Below are 23,981 nucleotides of genomic sequence, written 5' to 3' on the forward strand. Positions count from 1 at the left end.
TGAACACAAAGGTTCAAGGTCAAATATCCAGGAATTATTTGCCACACTTTGAACATTTTAGATTTCATGTTTGGCAAATTTGAATTTTTGACTTTGAATTCGAGTTTGAACATGAACAGTGATTTGGATCAAGTGAGGATTAGCAACAGTAATGTGATTATGTGGCACCATTAATGGGGGATTATTATAGCTTAATAATCCGGGCGTCACAATTCTCCTCCACTACAAGAAATCTCGTCCCGAGATTTAAGGCGTGGATTAAGGAGGAAGCTATAAGGATGGATGTCTGAAAAGATCGGCATCCGATAGTTATCTCAAGGAAGAATAATTTAGAAGCACTAGGAAACGTATCGAAAGTGCTATAAGAAGATTCAACAAGTTTCAACCAGGCAGGCATCTAGCTGATGCATAAAACAGGTGATGAAGGGGTTCAAAGGCTCGAGAATAAGTATTGCATCTGATACCAGAACAGATGACAAGAAGGTGGGTCGCGAATTAGATACGAAACCAAGCATGAGGAATACTTTGGAAGACAGAGATGTACAGGATCGAGAGAGAGGTTCGATCCTGTGGGTTATGGATCCACCGTGTGGGTTAAAAGCAAGAAGGCGTTACATTTTGCACGGTCATGATAGAAAGGCAGGTCAGAGGACAACCTGTCAGTTATGTTGGCAAGAACGTTGGTACCAAGGACGAGGGACGAAGAGAACTATTTTCCTGCTCGTTAAGACGTGGCGGATTAATAGGCAAGGTTCTCGTCCATCGGTGGCTACCGGAATGTCATCAACATAGTAACAAGGTTTTATTGACAGAGCTTGTACACTGAGGTGTTTACATAAGCAGGGAATTATCATTGCTCCGATATGTTAGATTAGAAGAAAGGTTAGCCAAAACAATGCAAGGGAAAGTGTAGACTCGAATCAGTTATCGGTGTTCTCGAGTGACTAACAACTCATAACCCGTGGAAACTTGGAATCAGGGAGAAATAAGAGTTGATGAAAAACTCATAAGAAGTTATGTAGTTCCGTGATATTCTCGAGATACAAGAGGGTAATACTCGAGAGTAGAGTAGAATAGAGGTTGGATAGGTGAAAAGACTTGCAAAAGACAAGTATTTTTAACTTGTCCGAGAAAAAGGGATCAAAGAAGAACAATATGGTCTGAACCACAGCTGCAAAGGACCAAATATAGATACCATATGAACTTATCACAGGGGATCTATTATATTATTAAAACGATAGAAAACGAACAGTGAAGATTTATTACTCTAAAGTTAAGAAAAATCAACCGTAGAGATTTACCATCATATAATTATGTTTTCATACTTTACAAGCATAGATAGATGTTTGAATCCACGTGCAAGAAACTATAACACACGTACATGTACCAGAACCAATTGAAGAACCCGTACAGAAAAAGAGACCACAACGGAGTACAATACAATACGTGCGGACGGCTGATGGCTTTCCGATTGAAACACACAATACGCCTCCCTGCAAGAAGTAAAATACACAGCATGGCTTGGCTGATTGATTTCCGATTGACTTGATTCCCAGGAGGAATCCACACGCCCAATCTGAGAAGGGCGCAACCATACAACACGGCTCTGTGCAAAAAACCTGTTAGAGTGTGCTAAGATGATGGATCAAATCATGATTTGGACTGAGAATTAACAGAAGAAAAGGCGGGGTAAATTTCTCTAGAAGTAGATGGGCATGACACAGCTTCTACCATACATGAACCTAAAAGCATTGCTACCCGAGTATTGTTATGGCAATCCTCACTGATTACAAAAAACAATTACAGAGTGTTCAAGCTAAATAACATAATATTAATGCTTCTTTTGATAAACGCCAAACAGATAAGAATCTACGTGTGCCCAGAATCAGACGTGAACACAAGTGAGATTGTCAAAACACTTAAGATTAATTATAATAGAAAATCAAATATCAGTACTGATTATAACAAATATAATATTTACATATTTATTATGGAACCAAAATTTGTATTTTCATAGGAAAATCTATCCGCGCAAATGCGCGATTCACTCTGCTAGTTATTATTGTAACAAGAAGCTTCCATGACATGTTCCACATCGGTTCCATGTGCATGAACACAAAGGTTCAAGGTCAAATATCCAGGAATTATTTGCCACACTTTGAACATTTTAGATTTCATGTTTGGCAAATTTGAATTTTTGACTTTGAATTCGAGTTTGAACATGAACAGTGATTTGGATCAAGTGAGGATTAGCAACAGTAATGTGATTATGTGGCACCATTAATGGGGATTATTATAGCTTAATAATCCGGGCGTCACAATTCTCCTCCACTACAAGAAATCTCGTCCCGAGATTTAAGGCGTGGATTAAGGAGGAAGCTATAAGGATGGATGTCTGAAAAGATCGGCATCCGATAGTTATCTCAAGGAAGAATAATTTAGAAGCACTAGGAAACGTATCGAAAGTGCTATAAGAAGATTCAACAAGTTTCAACCAGGTAGGCATCTAGCTGATGCATAAAACAGGTGATGAAGGGGTTCAAAGGCTCGAGAATAAGTATTGCATCTGATACCAGAACAGATGACAAGAAGGTGGGTCGCGAATTAGATACGAAACCAAGCATGAGGAATACTTTGGAAGACAGAGATGTACACGATCGAGAGAGAGGTTCGATCCTGTGGGTTATGGATCCACCGTGTGGGTTAAAAGCAAGAAGGCGTTACATTTTGCACGGTCATGATAGAAAGGCAGGTCAGAGGACAACCTGTCAGTTATGTTGGCAAGAACGTTGGTACCAAGGACGAGGGACGAAGAGAACTATTTTCCTGCTCGTTAAGACGTGGCGGATTAATAGGCAAGGTTCTCGTCCATCGGTGGCTACCGGAATGTCATCAACATAGTAACAAGGTTTTATTGACAGAGCTTGTACACTGAGGTGTTTACATAAGCAGGGAATTATCATTGCTCCGATATGTTAGATTAGAAGAAAGGTTAGCCAAAACAATGCAAGGGAAAGTGTAGACTCGAATCAGTTATCGGTGTTCTCGAGTGACTAACAACTCATAACCCGTGGAAACTTGGAATCAGGGAGAAATAAGAGTTGATGAAAAACTCATAAGAAGTTATGTAGTTCCGTGATATTCTCGAGATACAAGAGGGTAATACTCGAGAGTAGAGTAGAATAGAGGTTGGATAGGTGAAAAGACTTGCAAAAGACAAGTATTTTTAACTTGTCCGAGAAAAAGGGATCAAAGAAGAACAATATGGTCTGAACCACAGCTGCAAAGGACCAAATATAGATACCATATGAACTTATCACAGGGGATCATTATATTATTAAAACGATAGAAAACGAACAGTGAAGATTTATTACTCTAAAGTTAAGAAAAATCAACGGTAGAGATTTACCAGCATATAATTATGTTTTCATACTTTACAAGCATAGATAGATGTTTCAATCCACGTGCAAGAAACTATAACACACGTACATGTACCAGACCCAACTGAAGAACCCGTACAGAAAAAGAGACCACAACGGAGTACAATACAATACGTGCGGACGGCTGATGGCTTTCCGATTGAAACACACAACACGCCTCCCTGCAAGAAGTAAAATACACAGCACGGCTTGGCTGATTGATTTCCGATTGACTTGATTCCCAGCAGGAATCCACACGCCCAATCTGAGAAGGGCACAACCATACAACACGGCTCTGTGCAAAAAACCTGTTAGAGTGTGCTAAGATGATGGATCAAATCATGATTTGGACTGAGAATTAACAGAAGAAAAGGCGGGGTAAATTTCTCTAGAAGTAGATGGGCATGACACAGCTTCTACCATACATGAACCTAAAAGCATTGCTACCCGAGTATTGTTATGGCAATCCTCACTGATTACAAAAAACAATTACAGAGTGTTCAAGCTAAATAACATAATATTAATGCTTCTTTTGATAAACGCCAAACAGATAAGAATCTACGTGTGCCCAGAATCAGACGTGAACACAAGTGAGATTGTCAAAACACTTAAGATTAATTATAATAGAAAATCAAATATCAGTACTGATTATAACAAATATAATATTTACATATTTACTATGGAACCAAAATTTGTATTTTCATAGGAAAATCTATCCGCGCAAATGCGCGGTTCACTCTGCTAGTTATTATTATAACAAGAAGCTTCCATGACAAGTTCCACATCGGTTCCATGTGCATGAACACAAAGGTTCAAGGTCAAATATCCAGGAATTATTTGCCACACTTTGAACATTTTAGATTTCATGTTTGGCAAATTTGAATTTTTGACTTTGAATTCGAGTTTGAACATGAACAGTGATTTGGATCAAGTGAGGATTAGCAACAGTAATGTGATTATGTGGCACCATTAATGGGGGATTATTATAGCTTAATAATCCGGGCGTCACAATTCTCCTCCACTACAAGAAATCTCGTCCCGAGATTTAAGGCGTGGATTAAGGAGGAAGCTATAAGGATGGATGTTTGAAAAGATCGGCATCCGATAGTTATCTCAAGGAAGAATAATTTAGAAGCACTAGGAAACGTATCGAAAGTGCTATAAGAAGATTCAACAAGTTTCAACCAGGTAGGCATCTAGCTGATGCATAAAACAGGTGATGAAGGGGTTCAAAGGCTCGAGAATAAGTATTGCATCTGATACCAGAACAGATGACAAGAAGGTGGGTCGCGAATTAGATACGAAACCAAGCATGAGGAATACTTTGGAAGACAGAGATGTACATGATCGAGAGAGAGGTTCGATCCTGTGGGTTATGGATCCACCGTGTGGGTTAAAAGCAAGAAGGCGTTACATTTTGCACGGTCATGATAGAAAGGCAGGTCAGAGGACAACTTGTCAGTTATGTTGGCAAGAACGTTGGTACCAAGGACGAGGGACGAAGAGAACTATTTTCCTGCTCGTTAAGACGTGGCGGATTAATAGGCAAGGTTCTCGTCCATCGGTGGCTACCGGAATGTCATCAACATAGTAACAAGGTTTTATTGACAGAGCTTGTACACTGAGGTGTTTACATAAGCAGGGAATTATCATTGCTCCGATATGTTAGATTAGAAGAAAGGTTAGCCAAAACAATGCAAGGGAAAGTGTAGACTCGAATCAGTTATCGGTGTTCTCGAGTGACTAACAACTCATAACCCGTGGAAACTTGGAATCAGGGAGAAATAAGAGTTGATGAAAAACTCATAAGAAGTTATGTAGTTCCGTGATATTCTCGAGATACAAGAGGGTAATACTCGAGAGTAGAGTAGAATAGAGGTTGGATAGGTGAAAAGACTTGCAAAAGACAAGTATTTTTAACTTGTCCGAGAAAAAGGGATCAAAGAAGAACAATATGGTCTGAACCACAGCTGCAAAGGACCAAATATAGATACCATATGAACTTATCACAGGGGATCTATTATATTATTAAAACGATAGAAAACGAACAGTGAAGATTTATTACTCTAAAGTTAAGAAAAATCAACGGTAGAGATTTACCAGCATATAATTATGTTTTCATACTTTACAAACATAGATAGATGTTTCAATCCACGTGCAAGAAACTATAACACACGTACATGTACCAGACCCAACTGAAGAACCCGTACAGAAAAAGAGACCACAACGGAGTACAATACAATACGTGCGGACGGCTGATGGCTTTCCGATTGAAACACACAACACGCCTCCCTGCAAGAAGTAAAATACACAGCACGGCTTGGCTGATTGATTTCCGATTGACTTGATTCCCAGCAGGAATCCACACGCCCAATCTGAGAAGGGCACAACCATACAACACGGCTCTGTGCAAAAAACCAGTTAGAGTGTGCTAAGATGATGGATCAAATCATGATTTGGACTGAGAATTAACAGAAGAAAAGGCGGGGTAAATTTCTCTAGAAGTAGATGGGCATGACACAGCTTCTACCATACATGAACCTAAAAGCATTGCTACCCGAATATTGTTATGGCAATCCTCACTGATTACAAAAAACAATTACAGAGTGTTCAAGCTAAATAACATAATATTAATGCTTCTTTTGATAAACGCCAAACAGATAAGAATCTACGTGTGCCCAGAATCAGACGTGAACACAAGTGAGATTGTCAAAACACTTAAGATTAATTATAATAGAAAATCATATATCAGTACTGATTATAACAAATATAATATTTACATATTTATTATGGAACCAAAATTTGTATTTTCATAGGAAAATCTATCCGCGCAAATGCGCGGTTCACTCTGCTAGTTATTATTATAACAAGAAGCTTCCATGACAAGTTCCACATCGGTTCCATGTGCATGAACACAAAGGTTCAAGGTCAAATATCCAGGAATTATTTGCCACACTTTGAACATTTTAGATTTCATGTTTGGCAAATTTGAATTTTGACTTTGAATTCGAGTTTGAACATGAACAGTGATTTGGATCAAGTGAGGATTAGCAACAGTAATGTGATTATGTGGCACCATTAATGGGGGATTATTATAGCTTAATAATCCGGGCGTCACAATTCTCCTCCACTACAAGAAATCTCGTCCCGAGATTTAAGGCGTGGATTAAGGAGGAAGCTATAAGGATGGATGTCTGAAAAGATCGGCATCCGATAGTTATCTCAAGGAAGAATAATTTAGAAGCACTAGGAAACGTATCGAAAGTGCTATAAGAAGATTCAACAAGTTTCAACCAGGTAGGCATCTAGCTGATGCATAAAACAGGTGATGAAGGGGTTCAAAGGCTCGAGAATAAGTATTGCATCTGATACCAGAACAGATGACAAGAAGGTGGGTCGCGAATTAGATACGAAACCAAGCATGAGGAATACTTTGGAAGACAGAGATGTACAGGATCGAGAGAGAGGTTCGATCCTGTGGGTTATGGATCCACCGTGTGGGTTAAAAGCAAGAAGGCGTTACATTTTGCACGGTCATGATAGAAAGGCAGGTCAGAGGACAACCTGTCAGTTATGTTGGCAAGAACGTTGGTACCAAGGACGAGGGACGAAGAGAACTATTTTCCTGCTCGTTAAGACGTGGCGGATTAATAGGCAAGGTTCTCGTCCATCGGTGGCTACCGGAATGTCATCAACATAGTAACAAGGTTTTATTGACAGAGCTTGTACACTGAGGTGTTTACATAAGCAGGGAATTATCATTGCTCCGATATGTTAGATTAGAAGAAAGGTTAGCCAAAACAATGCAAGGGAAAGTGTAGACTCGAATCAGTTATCGGTGTTCTCGAGTGACTAACAACTCATAACCCGTGGAAACTTGGAATCAGGGAGAAATAAGAGTTGATGAAAAACTCATAAGAAGTTATGTAGTTCCGTGATATTCTCGAGATACAAGAGGGTAATACTCGAGAGTAGAGTAGAATAGAGGTTGGATAGGTGAAAAGACTTGCAAAAGACAAGTATTTTTAACTTGTCCGAGAAAAAGGGATCAAAGAAGAACAATATGGTCTGAACCACAGCTGCAAAGGACCAAATATAGATACCATATGAACTTATCACAGGGGATCTATTATATTATTAAAACGATAGAAAACGAACAGTGAAGATTTATTACTCTAAAGTTAAGAAAAATCAACGGTAGAGATTTACCAGCATATAATTATGTTTTCATACTTTACAAGCATAGATAGATGTTTCAATCCACGTGCAAGAAACTATAACACACGTACATGTACCAGACCCAACTGAAGAACCCGTACAGAAAAAGAGACCACAACGGAGTACAATACAATACGTGCGGACGGCTGATGGCTTTCCGATTGAAACACACAACACGCCTCCCTGCAAGAAGTAAAATACACAGCACGGCTTGGCTGATTGATTTCCGATTGACTTGATTCCCAGCAGGAATCCACACGCCCAATCTGAGAAGGGCACAACCATACAACACGGCTCTGTGCAAAAAACCTGTTAGAGTGTGCTAAGATGATGGATCAAATCATGATTTGGACTGAGAATTAACAGAAGAAAAGGCGGGGTAAATTTCTCTAGAAGTAGATGGGCATGACACAGCTTCTACCATACATGAACCTAAAAGCATTGCTACCCGAATATTGTTATGGCAATCCTCACTGATTACAAAAAACAATTACAGAGTGTTCAAGCTAAATAACATAATATTAATGCTTCTTTTGATAAACGCCAAACAGATAAGAATCTACGTGTGCCCAGAATCAGACGTGAACACAAGTGAGATTGTCAAAACACTTAAGATTAATTATAATAGAAAATCAAATATCAGTACTGATTATAACAAATATAATATTTACATATTTATTATGGAACCAAAATTTGTATTTTCATAGGAAAATCTATCCGCGCAAATGCGCGGTTCACTCTGCTAGTTATTATTATAACAAGAAGCTTTCATGACAAGTTCCACATCGGTTCCATGTGCATGAACACAAAGATTCACGGTCAACTCCCACTTCTCTAATGCACAACTTTTCATTCACTTCTCGCTTTCGAAGAAGTTATAGCATTGAAATTTCACCTGACGAAAAGCCAGTAGAGTTCAACCCGCATAACTTTCGAGTTCACACGGATTTAGGGAAGACACAGGTTCAACCCATCGGGGTATATTAGGAACATACACCACAAACCTCACAAGTAAATAACTCAAGCCCGGAAGCATAGTATGGTTGGCAAGAGCGGGGATACAATTTACCAAAGGCATTATGTATATGAGGAAAGGCTCACAAGGTTGCTGAATATGATGGACGCTGTCGGATAAAACCCAGCAAAGGATCTGGTGGTCCACAAGGGATCTGATGTGAGCAACTGTACTCAACCAGAAGAAGAGAGGATTCAAGGAGGTCAGGTTATATAAACAACTGACTAATTCAAAGCTAAAATGTATGGAATTATGATTCCCAAATCAGGGGATCAGAAAAGACAAGTTGAATAGACATAGATCGACAATCAATCAAGGTTTGAATTGTCGAACACCAGCTCATGTCCGGGGTGACGTCCGAACCAAGGGAGGAATTTTTAAATAGGACTGATGATCATGAGCATTCACAAACGAATCAAAACAAATGCTCGCAATTACGATGACAAAGGATGCTAATGAGTATTGCTAGACATATGGAAGTAACCATAAAGCAAGCAGATAAGTATTGGTAGATCAATAGTTGGAGAGGATTATCGGAAGATCGGATGGTATTCCAAAGCATCTTGTGAATCACATGAACAACTGTGGATGAGCGGATACTCGGCAAGCGCGAGTAATTATCCGTAGGGGATATTCATGTGGCAAAGAAATGCAAGGTAGTATGCTTAACGGATTCTCAGGGCAACAGAGAGTAACTCGGGGTATCTTGTAATAACAAGAGCAACTGGGGATGAAGGTATGAACGGCAATGTAGGTAGTTACCCATAAGGATTTATCGGTGGTAGAGATCACAACGACAAAGGGTACAAGGGTCTCGGGAAAACATCAGAGAGTATCTTCTGGTGCACCAAGCAATCATCTAGAGTGAGGGGCTCTCCGGGAGAAAGTATTTATGAGAACTTAGAGATAGAGTTAACAAAATCATTTAATCCGAATAGAGGAGAGATCAGAGTCCCAGAATATAGACGAGGAATAAAAGATCCCAATACCACCCAATGGCGACGTGGGCCCGTAAGCCACACAACCATGTTAGTAAAACAGTTGTTCAAAGACTATACTCAACTTCGGCCAAGGAGTTGGAAAGGGGATCCTACAGGCAGTCGGCTCTGATAACAACTTGTGACGCCCCCGATTCGACCGTACACTAATCATACACGCAAATGTGTACGATCAAGATCAGGGACTCACGGGAAGATATCACAACACAACTCTAGACACAAATAAAATAATACAAGGTTTATATTACAAGCCAGGGGCCTCGAAGGCTCGAATACATAGGTCGATACACAAGAGTCAGAAGAAGCAACAATATCTGAGTACAGACATAAGTTAAACAAGGATTCCTTAAGAAGGATAGCACAAACATCAACAACGATCGAAGAGGCAAGGCCTCCTGCCTGGGACCTCCTAACTACTCTTGGTCATCGGCGTCTCCACGTAGTAGCATCCATCGGCAGTGGCATCTGGCTCCAGGGATCCACCATCTGGTTGCATCAACTGGAAAGAAGAAAGAAGGGGGAAAAGGGGTAGCAAAGCAACCGTGAGTACTCATCCAAAGTACTCGCAAGCATCAGATCTATACTAAGTATGCACTAGTATCAAATGAAAGGTTTATATTTGTGGACTGAACTGCAGAATGCCAGAATAGAGGGGGAAGGACTAGCCTATCGAAGACTAGCATCTTCAAGCAGCTCCAAGCATCTTGCAGCATGTAGAAGAGTAAAGAATAATAGTTTATAATTAACAAACATGTTGTAGAAACAACGCCCAAAGATTCTTCCTTGACTCCATGCGATAAAGCAATCCCGGAGCCACATATCCATCACATACCTCAAGTATCCATTTCTAGTTATATAAGGTCAGGATATAAGTCTAAACGTCCATTACCGTGGACACGGTATTTGAATATATAGCTTCCCTGCAGAGGTGCACCATGTTACCCAACACGCTCGATCACTCTGGCCGGACACACTTTTCAGGGTCAATGCCCGACCTCGGAAGTTCAAGACGTCGTAGCCCTACCTAAGCTCGGCAGAGAGGTCCCCGCCGGTCTACATCCTAAGCACTTTGGGGTCTTGGGCCCATCACCTGTAGCACTCCAGGTCGTTGCGAGCAGGGTGGATACCAGCACCGCCTCGGATGGCCAGCACGATCTGACCGTGCTGGACTACTGAACTGGTCGTCTGACGAAGCTTCGGCTGATACTGCGACGTCGAGGCCCATAACTATTCTCGCGTGGTGGTTAGTGCGTAAAGTCCTGAGGCCAACTCAGAACCAATACCCAAACCTGTTAATGCATTGGGGGATCATAGAAACGAGCAAAGACTCACAATAATGTGACCCCGTCGCCCCGTCTCGTGGACTTACGACAAGGGCCCAGACTGCCCGGCTGTGCCACGTGGAAAACTCACGGGTGCTCAACACCCCCCCCCCCGAATTTCACATCAACTCGCGGGTAGCTCTCATGGCTGACCCGACTTCAGCAATGGTCACAAGTAACGTCAAGGTAACCATGTGTCCAAACATCAAGGGGAAAACCCGAGGAATCACCCTCGGTGGATTCCACTCGATGTAATCATCAAGGTGAACGTAAGAGGAACCACCCTTGAGGTTCACACTTGAGGGGTTACACGATAGAGTCATATCGGAAGTGGTTAAGGAGGAATCACCCTCGATGACCATGACCGAATAGCTACACTACAGAGACCTCATCAGGAGTGATGTATGAGGTATCGCCCTCGGCACTCGATGGTAACTCTGCAGAGTCGAGCAACAAAAGGGGCATGATGTGATGTGAGGTGTTGGGCTATGGTCGTCGATCACGTTGATCGAGGCGTCGATTATAAAGCAGGGTCAACAAGGACAAGTGGGGGTCACTGATGGATCACTAACCAACCTATAACAAGCAGTTTAGGATAAGCAGGTAAGGTACAATAGCAGGTTACAAAAGCAGGCTATGCATCAGAATAGGAGCAATCAAATACAGTAGAAAAATCTAATGCAAGCATGAGAGAATGGAATGGGTGATATCGGGATGATCAAAGGGGGGGCTTGCCTGGAAGCTCCGCTGAAAGGGAAGAGGGTCGTCGGTGACGTAGTCAAACACACGGGCATCAGCAGCGGTCTCGGGGTCTACCAGAGAAAAGAGGGGGAAGAAACAGTAAATACACGCAAACATATACATAACATGACAACAAGCGGTACTAGAGGTGTTCTAACGCAATGCTAGGCGATACTGGCAAAGGGGGAAACATCCGGGAAAGTTTTCCCGAAGTTTGTCATTTTCGGACAATGAAACGTAGGGGGACGGTTGCATGTTCGCTATGCTAGGGGCATGTGACAGACGAACGGACCGCATATTCAGATTCGTCTCGTCGTTCTCAGCAACTTTCATGTAGAAAACATTTTCATCCGAGCTACAGTTTATTTTCTAAGATATTTAAAAGTTTTAACAATACCCGAGAAAACCCTGAAATTTCAGTAAGTCCGAGAATTAGTTAGGTTTTTTGAATATCACTTAGTTGTTTTCAAAAGGTTACAACTATTGTTCTGTACATGCCATGATTTTGTGCTTTATATCAAATGTGAGTATTTTTCTGCGATCTACATGTTAGTAACACTTCCATCCATATTAAAGATCATTTGCTTGTTCAACAACAGCTCTAAAGTAGCTATGAAAATAAAGTTGTTTCTTTCGTTTTCAGCTAACAGAACTTGGGATTTTGTGCATTTCATAGGATTTAAACCGTGCATCAAAAGGATTTGGTCCAGTGGGGTAAAATGAAGTTTGTCAAGTATACTTTCTACACATATTTTATTTGGGCATGTTAGTAGTTATTTTGCTGCAGTTTAGGGGTTGTCTAGAGAGCTAGTCAGTGTAGATTTTGAAAAGCTAACTATACAGCACCTACAGTAACTAGCAGCAGTACAATGGCAACAGAGTGGAGGTCGTGTGCTTGTGGGCGCGGCGGCTGCGGGCAGGCGCGGGTGGCAGCGGGTGCGGGCACACGCGCGTGGGCGTGCCGGGGGGCGCGGCCAGGCGAGCAGCCGCCGGCCACAGCATCAAGCCGCAGCAGCGCGGGCAGCAGCAGCATACGTAGCAGCGGAAGCAGAAGCAGCATAGCAGGCAGGGCACCGTGGCGAGGCGCAGCTGCAGCAATACACAGCACCATGAGCAGCAGCGACCAGTAGAGCAGCAAGCCGCCGCCGCAGCGAAGTACTAGTAGAACACGACGAGGCTGGCGCGCGCGCACGGAAGCAGCCACAGGCCCACAGCACGCACGCATGCACGTACGCATACGCGGGAGCTCGGACGAGCTCGGGGATAGCGGCTACGGCGATGAAATCAAGAGGGGAGAGGAGGGTTTTGGAAAAGGAGCTCACAATGGTTCCAACGGAAGTGACGGGGAGGCCGGAGGTGGACCGGAGACGAGGCAATCGATGACGGCGGCCGGCGATGTACGCGATGAAGAAGACGACGATGGCGAGCGTACGAGTCGCCCCGGCTTGAGCTGATGCCTGGGACGGACGAAGCCGGAGGTCGCAGTCCTCCTGAACGTCCTCCCGCGCGTAGGTGACAATGTTGGTTGCGACAGTGACGATGGTGCGGCGACCATAGCTTCGGGTCTGTGCAGGGGTGCGAGCAACGGCGCGGGGGGGGGGGGGGGGGGGGAAGTGGCGGCTAGGGTTCGATCGGGGGAGAGAGGAGCGTTCAGGGGGGAGGTAGGCGCCGGAGTGGGCATGGATGGGCGCCACAGCGATGGCCGGGCTGTGGCGGCGATCGGCGCTGTCCACGCCGTGCGCCTGGGCTGGCTGAAGTGGGACTGGTGGGCCAAGTGGCCTAGGGGGAAAGGATTTTCTCCATTCATTTTATTTTTTTTAAACTGTTTCTATTTCCTTTCACTGTTTTCCATTTAGTTGGGACACCAAATGATTTTTTTGAACAAAACTTTGCGCATAATTTTAAATACAAAAACTTCGGCACAAAAAGTTTGGGGGTTCAAAAGAAGTTGTCTAACCATTTTTAGGAATTGAAAAGGACAATTTTAAATGTTGCTGGACCACTAAATAATTTCCAGGGGCACTTTGGGAATCCAAAAGAGGATGGTTCGAACATGACAAATATCCAGGAATTATTTGCCACACTTTGAACATTTTAGATTTCATGTTTGGCAAAATGAATTTTTGTCTTTGAATTAGAGTTTGAACATGAACAGTGATTTGAATCAAAAGAGGATTAGCGACAGTAATGTGATTACGTGGCACCATTAACGGGGGATTACTGAAGCTTAATAATCCGGGCGTCACAAATTCCCTAGAAAAGTCAGAATGTGATAAAATGTTGAAACTTTTTAAAAAATAAGCTCTGATAAAGTTTTTAAAGTATGGTATTTTTCTCATAATTTTTGGAGTTAGGGAAGTATGATGAATCTTGCATTCTTTACAGACTATGCTGTTTTGGTAGATTGTTGTTATGTTTGCATATGTTTGCTTGTTTAATGATTCTATTTGAGGATAGGAGTATTAAATATGCAGAGGCATTTAGTATGCAGTGTTGAATAATAACTTTTGTGATTAGCTACAGTAGAGGATGATAAGGTTATTGTATTGATTTATACTAACTTATCTCACGAGTTATTGTTGAGTTATTGTGTGGATGAAGCTTTTGAGATTTAGGAAAACCGTGATATGATAAGAATTAAGGAGACACAAAAGCTCAAGCTTGGGCATGCCCAAGGAACACCAAGATAATATTTCAAGAAGTCTCAAGCATCTAAGCTTGGGGATGCCCCGGTAGGCATCCCACCTTTCTTCATCAACAATATCGGTTAGTATTGGTTGAACCTATGTTTTTGCTTCTTCACATGAGTTGTGCTATTCTTAGAATGTCATTTTATTTTCATTTTTCTTGATGTTTTAATAAAAAATACTTATACCTGAAAGTTTTAAATAAAATAGAGTCCTCAAATAGGAGGCTAGGTAGGTGGCATTCACATCCCGTCAATGAAGCTCTTTTCTATGGATTTGCTCTAGTGCTTCACTTATATCTTATGAGTAAATTATTGAATGAATTGAATATCAGGAAGCTGAAATTACATGTTCATATCATGCCTAGTAGTGGCTTCACATTGGGTTTAGAAAGTGTGAAGTCATGTGTGATGTGCAACATTGGCAAGTGCTAAGTAAAACATTGATATGGATATTTCGGGTGATATGGATACTTGTGCGACGTGATATGGATACTTGTATTGGGCTGAATACTTTGCTAATGGTGTGCTGATCCATTAGTTTCTTGTGTGAAAATATGGCGTGAGTTGTGTGAAACTTACCCTGAGTCAAGTCGTGGACTTGTGCTTGTTCTGGTTATTTGTTGTGTTCACTTTCAGGTGTTGCCAAAGCTGGAGGAATGTGGTCGATGATAGGATCGAGGGACGAAGCTTGGGAGAAGCTGAGGTCTGGGGATCATGGTCATGCGGGGCGTTCGTGCGAAGGAACAATGGAAGTGAAGGCTACGATGATCCGGGAGGGCACCGGTTTGTCGTACATGGCTTGTACCGGAGATGTACGGTACTGAAGACGTCACGAGGTGCAAGGTGTGCACATGTGTTTGCCGCACGGCAGCGGCAGCAGATCGATCGGGCGAGTCGAGCGGGTGCGGCCCAGTCCAGCGCGGGCCGCCCGTGTGGCAGGCGTGCGGATCGATGGAAGGCGGCGTGCGCGACGGAGGCCGTCAGCCAGGCTCACGCGCAAGAGCAGATTTTGCTCGTTGCATGTGTCTGCAGCTGAGCGTACATAGGCTAAATGCCAGGAGGAGCAGGCCCAGCGTGGCCCATGCCAACGGGAGCGCTCACGCACGAGAGCAGACACAGCTCGTTTCCGTGTCTGGTGCTGAGCGTTCGGTCCGGCGCAGCCAGCTCGGACGTCAGTTTCGTTTTTGATATGGACTCTTTTTAGGTGTTGCCTAGTTCTATAAATAGAGGGGTCCAGGCCACGGTTTAGGTGGAGAAAACGTGAGGGAACTCAGAGTTTTAACCTAGAGCTATTCTTGGAGAGTTCTTGGATGCACGTTTGCATCTTCTGTAATCGATCGACATCGTTGCAATAAAGTGATCTTTGGCGGTGTCATCTCTGGGCTTCTCTAATCTCGGTGAAATCTTCGTGTTAGATTTCTCTAATACTTTGCTGCAGGTTTTTTTTTCACGAGATCGAGGGAAGTTTGTGGTGCGATTTATCTATCTTTCTTGCTAATTCTCGAAATTAGATCTAGATTGATTTTCGCAGTCTTCTGTCAGCTGTTACTGTCCTGATCATAACTTTTGATTGGTAACTCCGATTAAGCTGATTCTTGTTGCGTTGATTAGATAATTTCGTAGCTTTAATTGGAGTATTCATACGCAATTTTTGGTTCAGCAGATCTTGATATACAACTGTTTTACCATCACGAACAGAGTAGAGTTTCAGGGTTTGAAATTTGGGAAAAGTTGTAATTTGCTTCCGCGCAATCATTCACCCCCCCTCTGATTGCCTATCTCGATCCCTCAATTGGTATCAGAGCAAGGTTTTTCTAATTTATCTTAACCGGTTGATTAGAATTGCTAGACATGGATAGGTATTCTACCAAACCCTGTATTTTCGATGGTGTTGATTTTCAGTTCTGGAAGGCGAAGATGAAGGCATACATCATGGCGCAAAGTTACGCCATCTGGGAGAAAGTCGCCAAGCCCTACGTGCTTCCCGCAGACGATGCAATCACGCCAGCAAACTTGGTTCATGTGGAGAACAACTACAAGGCGAGGAACTTCATCATCCAAGGTCTACAACGGAGTGACTTCGACCGTGTCTCTCACCTTGCATCCGCTCATGAGGTATGGAACGCACTTTGTAGCTATCATGAAGGATCAAACTCAGTTAAGGAAGTGCGTCAGGACATGTATAAAAAGGAGTACATGAGGTTTGAGATGAAAACAGGTGAATCTTTGGATGAATTTTTTGCTCGCTTTAATAAGATTCTCAGCAATCTACGTGCATTAGGTGTTACCTATACTGATGCTGAGACTTCTAGGCAGCTTTTGAGTGCTTTAGATATGTCCATCTGGGAGATGAAAGTTACATCTATTAGAGAGTCTACTGTCATGAGCACACTTACACTTGATATCTTATATTCAAAACTGAAAACTCATGAATTAGACATTCTTGCTAGGAGAACTGGTTCTAAATCAATTGCTCTTGTTACTAACCCTAGCAACTCTAATGATGGTACTTATTCGCATTGCTATGCACTGTCTTCTTTGTCTCAACTAACCGATGAACAACTAGAGCAATGTCCAGAAGAAGAGTTGGCACTCCTCACTTCTCGTTTTTCACGTGCCCTACAAAATGTTCGCTCGAGGAAGAGAGGTGGGAACAACATTCCAAGGTGTTTTGAATGTGGTGATCCCAACCACTTTCGCCAAAGCTGCCCCAAGTTTTTATCCAAGATGGCGAAAGAAGGGGATAGGGATAATTCTGTCAAGGAGGACAAGAAGAATAAGCGCACTTTCAACATTAAGAATAAGAAGAGGGGTGACTTTGCTCGAGCGGTGGCTCACAGTATTTTCTCGGTCATCAATGAATATGGTGAACCATGCTTGAGTGATGTGGACATCGAATCCGATGAAGATGATGCAACCAAAGCCAAGCGCGACATTAGTGGGATGTGTCTTATGGCTGGTAGCAAAAGTGCTACCTCCTGCGACGACTACGACAGCGACAACAACAATGAGGTAGAACTTTCTTATGATGAATTACTTGAAAGTGCCAGCAAACTGAGCTCCTTACTAGATCATGCCACTAAAAGAATTAAGAAATATGACTTGAAAATTGCATCTCTGAATTCTGAAATTACTAGACTTAAATCTATGATTCCTGATGATGATTCTTGCAAGTCTTGTAATTCTATCTATTCTGAGCTTACATCTTTGCGTTTTATTCATGATGATACTCTTGATAAGCTTAGAACTGCATTAGAAAACAATGAGAAGCTTGTTGTGCATAAACGTAAAGAAATTAATGATGTTAGCGTGGATACTTCTGATTTGACAGATTCAACTTCTTGTAATAATTGTCATATTCTTGAATTGAAGTTGAAAGATGCAAATGCTAGGGTTTCTCATGTTGAAAATGCTTTACATATCCATGAGATTTTGTCGTGTGCTAATTGTAAAAATGGGAAACAAGCCATGGATTCTGCTTGTGATAATTGTCTTGCTTTGTCTCATCAAGTTAATTATCTACAAGCTTCTTTGCAAAAGTTTTCTAGCGGGCATAAAAATCTGAATATGATCTTAGATAAGTCTAAAGTGAGTAAAAATAAGACAGGACTTGGTTTCAATGCTCATGCTCACTTCAAGGCTAATCCTCCCACTATTGTTAAATCACTTGGCAATGGAATTTTTGGAACATCTGATAAGCCAACCAATGTGATTTTTAAATCTGCCGGCATTATGTCTAATGCTCTTTCACCTAGTGCAAATGTAGCTGATACACTACATGATAAACCTGAATGTAGGTACAAATGCACTTTTTGTGGTAAATCTGGACATGTTGTAGGTTCCTGTTTTAGACTAGCTAAACTTATTAAGAAAGAAAGAAAGCAAGCTAGATCTAATTTCTTCAAGGCACATTATGTTCAACATAATTCCGTTGCTCCGAAGTTTGTGCCTAAGGTGAATGTTTCACCTTCTACTACTGCCTGCATGAGACATGTAAAATATGTCCCAATGTATAAAGAAACTCGTGCAATGCCTTCTCGCCGCATGTCTCAGTACTGGATACCTAAAAGTTTTTTATCTAACCCCAGTACTGAGACCTCGGCTTGTGTTTGTTGTTTGTAGGCACTTCGCGCGAGGAAGGAGAACATATGGCTAGTGGACTCCGGTTGTTCTCGTCACATGACCGGTGATAAAAAATGGTTCTCCTCCCTCACACGTGCATCTCGGGCTGAGAGTGTAACTTTTGGAGATGCTTCTACTTCTACTGTTGTAGCGAAAGGTACAGTAAAGGTAACCGACAAATTTATGTTCAAAGATGTTGCTTTGGTTGAAAATCTGAAATACAACTTGTTGTCGGTTTCACAAATGATTGATGAGGATCTTGAAGTTTCATTTAAGAAAAATGCTTGCAAAGTTTTAGATGCTTCAGGTGATCTTGTCTTTGAGATATCACGCTTTGGGAGAGTTTTTAAGGCTGATTTTCATGCTTCTTCAAATGTTAAGTTTAGGTGTCTAGTTGCCAATACATCTACAGATTTATTCTTTTGGCATCGTAGACTTGGGCATATTGGTTTTGATCATCTCACTCGTATAAGTGGTATGAATCTTATAAATGGTTTGCCTAAACTTAAGAGAGAAAAAGATATTGTATGCTCTCCTTGTAGACATGGTAAGATGGTTGCAGGTTCACATGCACGCATTACCAGTGTCATGACTAACGCTCCAGGACAGCTTCTACATCTTGATACGGTTGGTCCATCAAGGGTACAATCTTTTGGGGGTAAGTGGTATGTTTTGGTGATTGTTGATGATTATTCAAGATATTCTTGGGTTTATTTTATGGCATCTAAGGATGAGGCTTTTAGTCACTTTAAGAGTCTTGTGCATAGACTAAGTGTTGAGCACCCAGGATCTTTGAAAACAATAAGAAGTGATAATGGAACTGAATTTAAGAATTCATATTTTAATCACTTTTGTGATGAATTTGTCATTGAGCATCAATTTTCTTCACCTTATGTACCACAACAAAATGGTGTAGTGGAGCGTAAGAATAGAACTCTAGTTGAGATGGCCCGTACTATGCTTGATGAATTTTCTACTCCTAGAAAGTTTTGGGCTGAAGCTATATCTACTGCTTGTTATGTTTCAAATCGTGTGTTCTTGAGATCTAAAATTGGCAAAACACCATATGAACTACGATTTGGGCGTAAACCTATTGTATCTCACCTAAGAGTTTTTGGTTGTAAATGCTTTGTGCTTAAATCTGGCAATCTAGATAAGTTTGAATCTAGATCATATGATGGCATTTTCCTTGGATATCCTACTCATTCACGTGGTTACCGTGTTTATGTTTATGAGACTAACCGAATAATGGAAACCAGTGAAGTGACTTTTGATGAGGCTAGTTCTGGCTCTAGTCCTCGCATTTCTGATGCAGGAACATATGTTCAGGGGGAGGAAATCTTTGTAGATGATGAAGATGACGAGGAGGATGGCGTGCCCCCTGCTGTCCATGCGCAAACTCCAGCTGTTCCTACACCTACAACTACTGCTGCTACAGCTGGACATCCTCAAGAGACTACTTCAACTACAAATGTTGGGGATGAGCATGCTGCTGAGTCAAATATTTCAGCACCCCGACATATTCAGAAAAGGCACCCTCCTGAGCAGATTATTGGAAGCATGGATGAGAGAGTCACACGGTCAAGGTTTATCGATTCTGACTATCATACTCATTCAGCATTTGTTGCTTCTTTTGAGCCCAAAGATATATCTCATGCATTAACTGATGAATCATGGATCAATGCCATGCATGAGGAATTAGAAAATTTTGAGCGTAACAAAGTTTGGACTCTTGTTTCACCTCCTTCTGGTCATACTCTTATTGGAACTCGTTGGGTTTTCAAAAACAAACAAAGTGAGGATGGTGTTATTGTTCGCAACAAGGCTAGGTTGGTTGCTCAGGGTTTTACTCAAGTTGAAGGTCTTGATTTTGATGAAACTTTTGCTCCTGTTGCTAGATTGGAAGCTATAAGAATTTTATTGACTTTTGCTGCATCTAAAGGTTTTAAGCTTTATCAAATGGATGTTAAAAGTGCTTTTCTTAATGGCTTTATTGATGAGGAGGTTTATGTTAAGCAACCACCTGGTTTCGAGAATCCAAAGTTTCCCAACCATGTTTATAAACTTTCAAAAGCTTTGTATGGTTTAAAACAAGCCCCACGTTCATGGTATGATAGGTTGAAAACGTTTTTAATTGGAAAGGGGTTTACCATGGGAAACGTTGATAAAACACTCTTTGTACTCAAACATGGCAACGATCAACTTTTCGTACAAGTTTATGTTGATGATATTATCTTTGGGTGTGCTTCTCATGCTTTGGTGTCAGAATTTTCAGAAACTATGAGCAGGGAATTTGAAATGAGCATGATGGGTGAACTTACTTACTTTTTGGGACTGCAAATCAAACAAACAAAGGATGGCACCTTTGTGCATCAAAGTAAGTATACGAAGGATCTTCTACGGCGCTTTGGGATGGAAAACCTCAACCCTATTATGACACCAATGGGATCTACGGCGTCACTTGATCTTGATGAGGAAGGTGAAACTGTTGACCAAAAGATGTATAGGAGTATGATTGGTTCACTTCTTTATCTCGCCGCTTCTAGACCGGATATACAATTTTCTGTATGCTTGTGTGCACGGTTTCAAGCTTCTCCACGTGCATCACATCTACAAGCTGTCAAGCGGATCTTCAGGTATCTACATGGCACCCAATCTTTTGGCATTTGGCTTTCTGCTTCCTCGAGTATTTCATTGCGTGCATTTTCGGACGCTGATTTTGGAGGTTGTAGAATTGATAGAAAGAGTACATCTGGCACATGCTTATTTTTGGGTGATTCATTAGTACTTTGGTCTTCTAAGAAACAAAGTTTTGTTGCACAATCTACTGCTGAAAGTGAATATGTAGCTGCTGCTTGTTGTTGCTCACAGATTTTATGGATAATAGCTACAATGAAAGATTATGGGGTTACTCTAGAAAGTGTACCACTTTATTGTGATAACACTAGTGCTATATGTATTGCTAAAAACCCTGTGCAACATTCTCGAACTAAGCACATAGACATAAGATATCATTTTCTTAGAGATCATGTTGAAAAAAGAAATGTTGTGCTACATTTTATAGATACTGAACGTCAATTGGCAGACATTTTCACTAAACCATTGGATTCTTCTCGATTTGCTTTTCTTCGAGGTGAACTTGGAGTAATCAAACCATACGGGATGGTTTGAGGGGGAGTTGAGTCTTTTTGTAACATATGTAAAATACTTTTTCACTTGTGTGTTTCTAGTTATAATTGGTATTTTCATGTTGCTTCTTTTTCAGTTTTTTTATCTTCGATAAATGAAAACAAAAGAAAATCTGAAAAAGTAATGAGCATTGTATTTTATCCTGGAATGACATTTTGCAATCATGTTTATGCTTTGAGGAAATTGTCATTTTATATGTATGCTCGTGTAAGGTAGTTTATCACATGACTTTCTAATACGAATGATAACTTGAACTAAATCTTGTCATGGTTAAACTTTGTTAGCTGTGTTGGTCTTGGTTACTCAATTACTATCAATGATGAATCTATTAAAGTATCAAGATTAAATATGTGCAAATGACACGTGGTGTCAAGCAAGTTTTATAAAAGATATGCCAATGTCACATTGCATCTTCACGAGACTGCTTACCATTGCACTTTGGTATGAACTTGGAAGTTGTTGTTGTTCTTGAAACCTTTGTCTTAAGCTTCTGATTGCCTACCATTGTCTTAAGCTTCTGATTGTTATTGTACTTTAAACATAGGCTTGGCATGGTACTTTGAATATAGGCTTGGCAAGGTTGAATTGACATGGCATACAACTTCTTTGGAAATTAAGTTTCATTTTTTTAAATGCTATTAATATAACTTGCTCAAGTGATTGTGTATTCAAGTATTGGCATAGTTGATAAAGGAAGACCATGCCTTGCAATAAATCGTAACAATACTTGATTCTTGGTCATGTGTGGATTGCATTATACTTGTATACATGTCGAGTACAACTACTTCTTGCATGACTTGGACGTAGAATTGTCATTTTCATGATGTCTTATAATGCTCATTACAACAAAAAAATTGAAACATAAAAAAAATATTTTCCCTTTTCTAGCTTCTAGAATTTCTTTTTAGAGGGAGAGTTTGTTTTGTGGTTTTGATGAAATTCATTGTCAAAGGGGGAGAGATTTCCACCACATATTCACACCACATTTTTACACAATTTTTCTTTTGTGTTCTTATTTTTGGATCTTTTGTTGATCTTCAGTTTTTTTTTCATTTTTTTTTTCTTTTCAAAACCTTGAAAATCTGAAAGTTAAGTGAATGTGTATGCCAATCAATGTTTGGTGTTTATGTGATGTTGCCAATGTTTTCATCAAGGGGGAGATTGTGAAGTCATGTGTGATGTGCAACATTGGCAAGTGCTAAGTAAAACATTGATATGGATATTTCGGGTGATATGGATACTTGTGCGACGTGATATGGATACTTGTATTGGGCTGAATACTTTGCTAATGGTGTGCTGATCCATTAGTTTCTTGTGTGAAAATATGGCGTGAGTTGTGTGAAACTTACCCTGAGTCAAGTCGTGGACTTGTGCTCGTTCTGGTTATTTGTTGTGTTCACTTTCAGGTGTTGCCAAAGCTGGAGGAACGTGGTCGATGACAGGATCGAGGGACGAAGCTTGGGAGAAGCTGAGGTCTGGGGATCATGGTCATGCGGGGCGTTCGTGCGAAGGAACAATGGAAGTGAAGGCTACGATGATCCGGGAGGGCACCGGTTTGTCGTACATGGCTTGTACCGGAGATGTACGGTACTGAAGACGTCACGAGGTGCAAGGTGTGCACATGTGTTTGCGCGCACGGCAGCGGCAGCAGATCGATCGGGCGAGTCGAGCGGGTGCGGCCCAGTCCAGCGCGGGCCGCCCGTGTGGCAGGCGTGCGGATCGATGGAAGGCGGCGTGCGCGACGGAGGCCGTCAGCCAGGCTCACGCGCAAGAGCAGATTTTGCTCGTTGCATGTGTCTGCAGCTGAGCGTACATAGGCTAAATGCCAGGAGGAGCAGGCCCAGCGTGGCCCATGCAGCAAACGAGGTGAGCGCTCACGCACGAGAGCAGACACAGCTCGTTTCCGTGTCTGGTGCTGAGCGTTCGGTCCGGCGCAGCCAGCTCGGACATCAGTTTCGTTTTTGATATGGACTCTTTTTAGGTGTTGCCTAGTTCTATAAATAGAGGGGTCCAGGCCACGGTTTAGGTGGAGAAAACGTGAGGGAACTCAGAGTTTTAACCTAGAGCTATTCTTGGAGAGTTCTTGGATGCACGTTTGCATCTTCTGTAATCGATCGACATCGTTGCAATAAAGTGATCTTTGGCGGTGTCATCTCTGGGCTTCTCTAATCTCGGTGAAATTTTCGTGTTAGATTTCTCTAATACTTTGCTGCAGGTTTTTTTTTCACAAGATCGAGGGAAGTTTGTGGTGCGATTAATCTATCTTTC

Source organism: Triticum aestivum, chromosome 6B (genome assembly GCF_018294505.1).
Source record: "Triticum aestivum cultivar Chinese Spring chromosome 6B, IWGSC CS RefSeq v2.1, whole genome shotgun sequence".
Taxonomy (NCBI): domain Eukaryota; kingdom Viridiplantae; phylum Streptophyta; class Magnoliopsida; order Poales; family Poaceae; genus Triticum; species Triticum aestivum.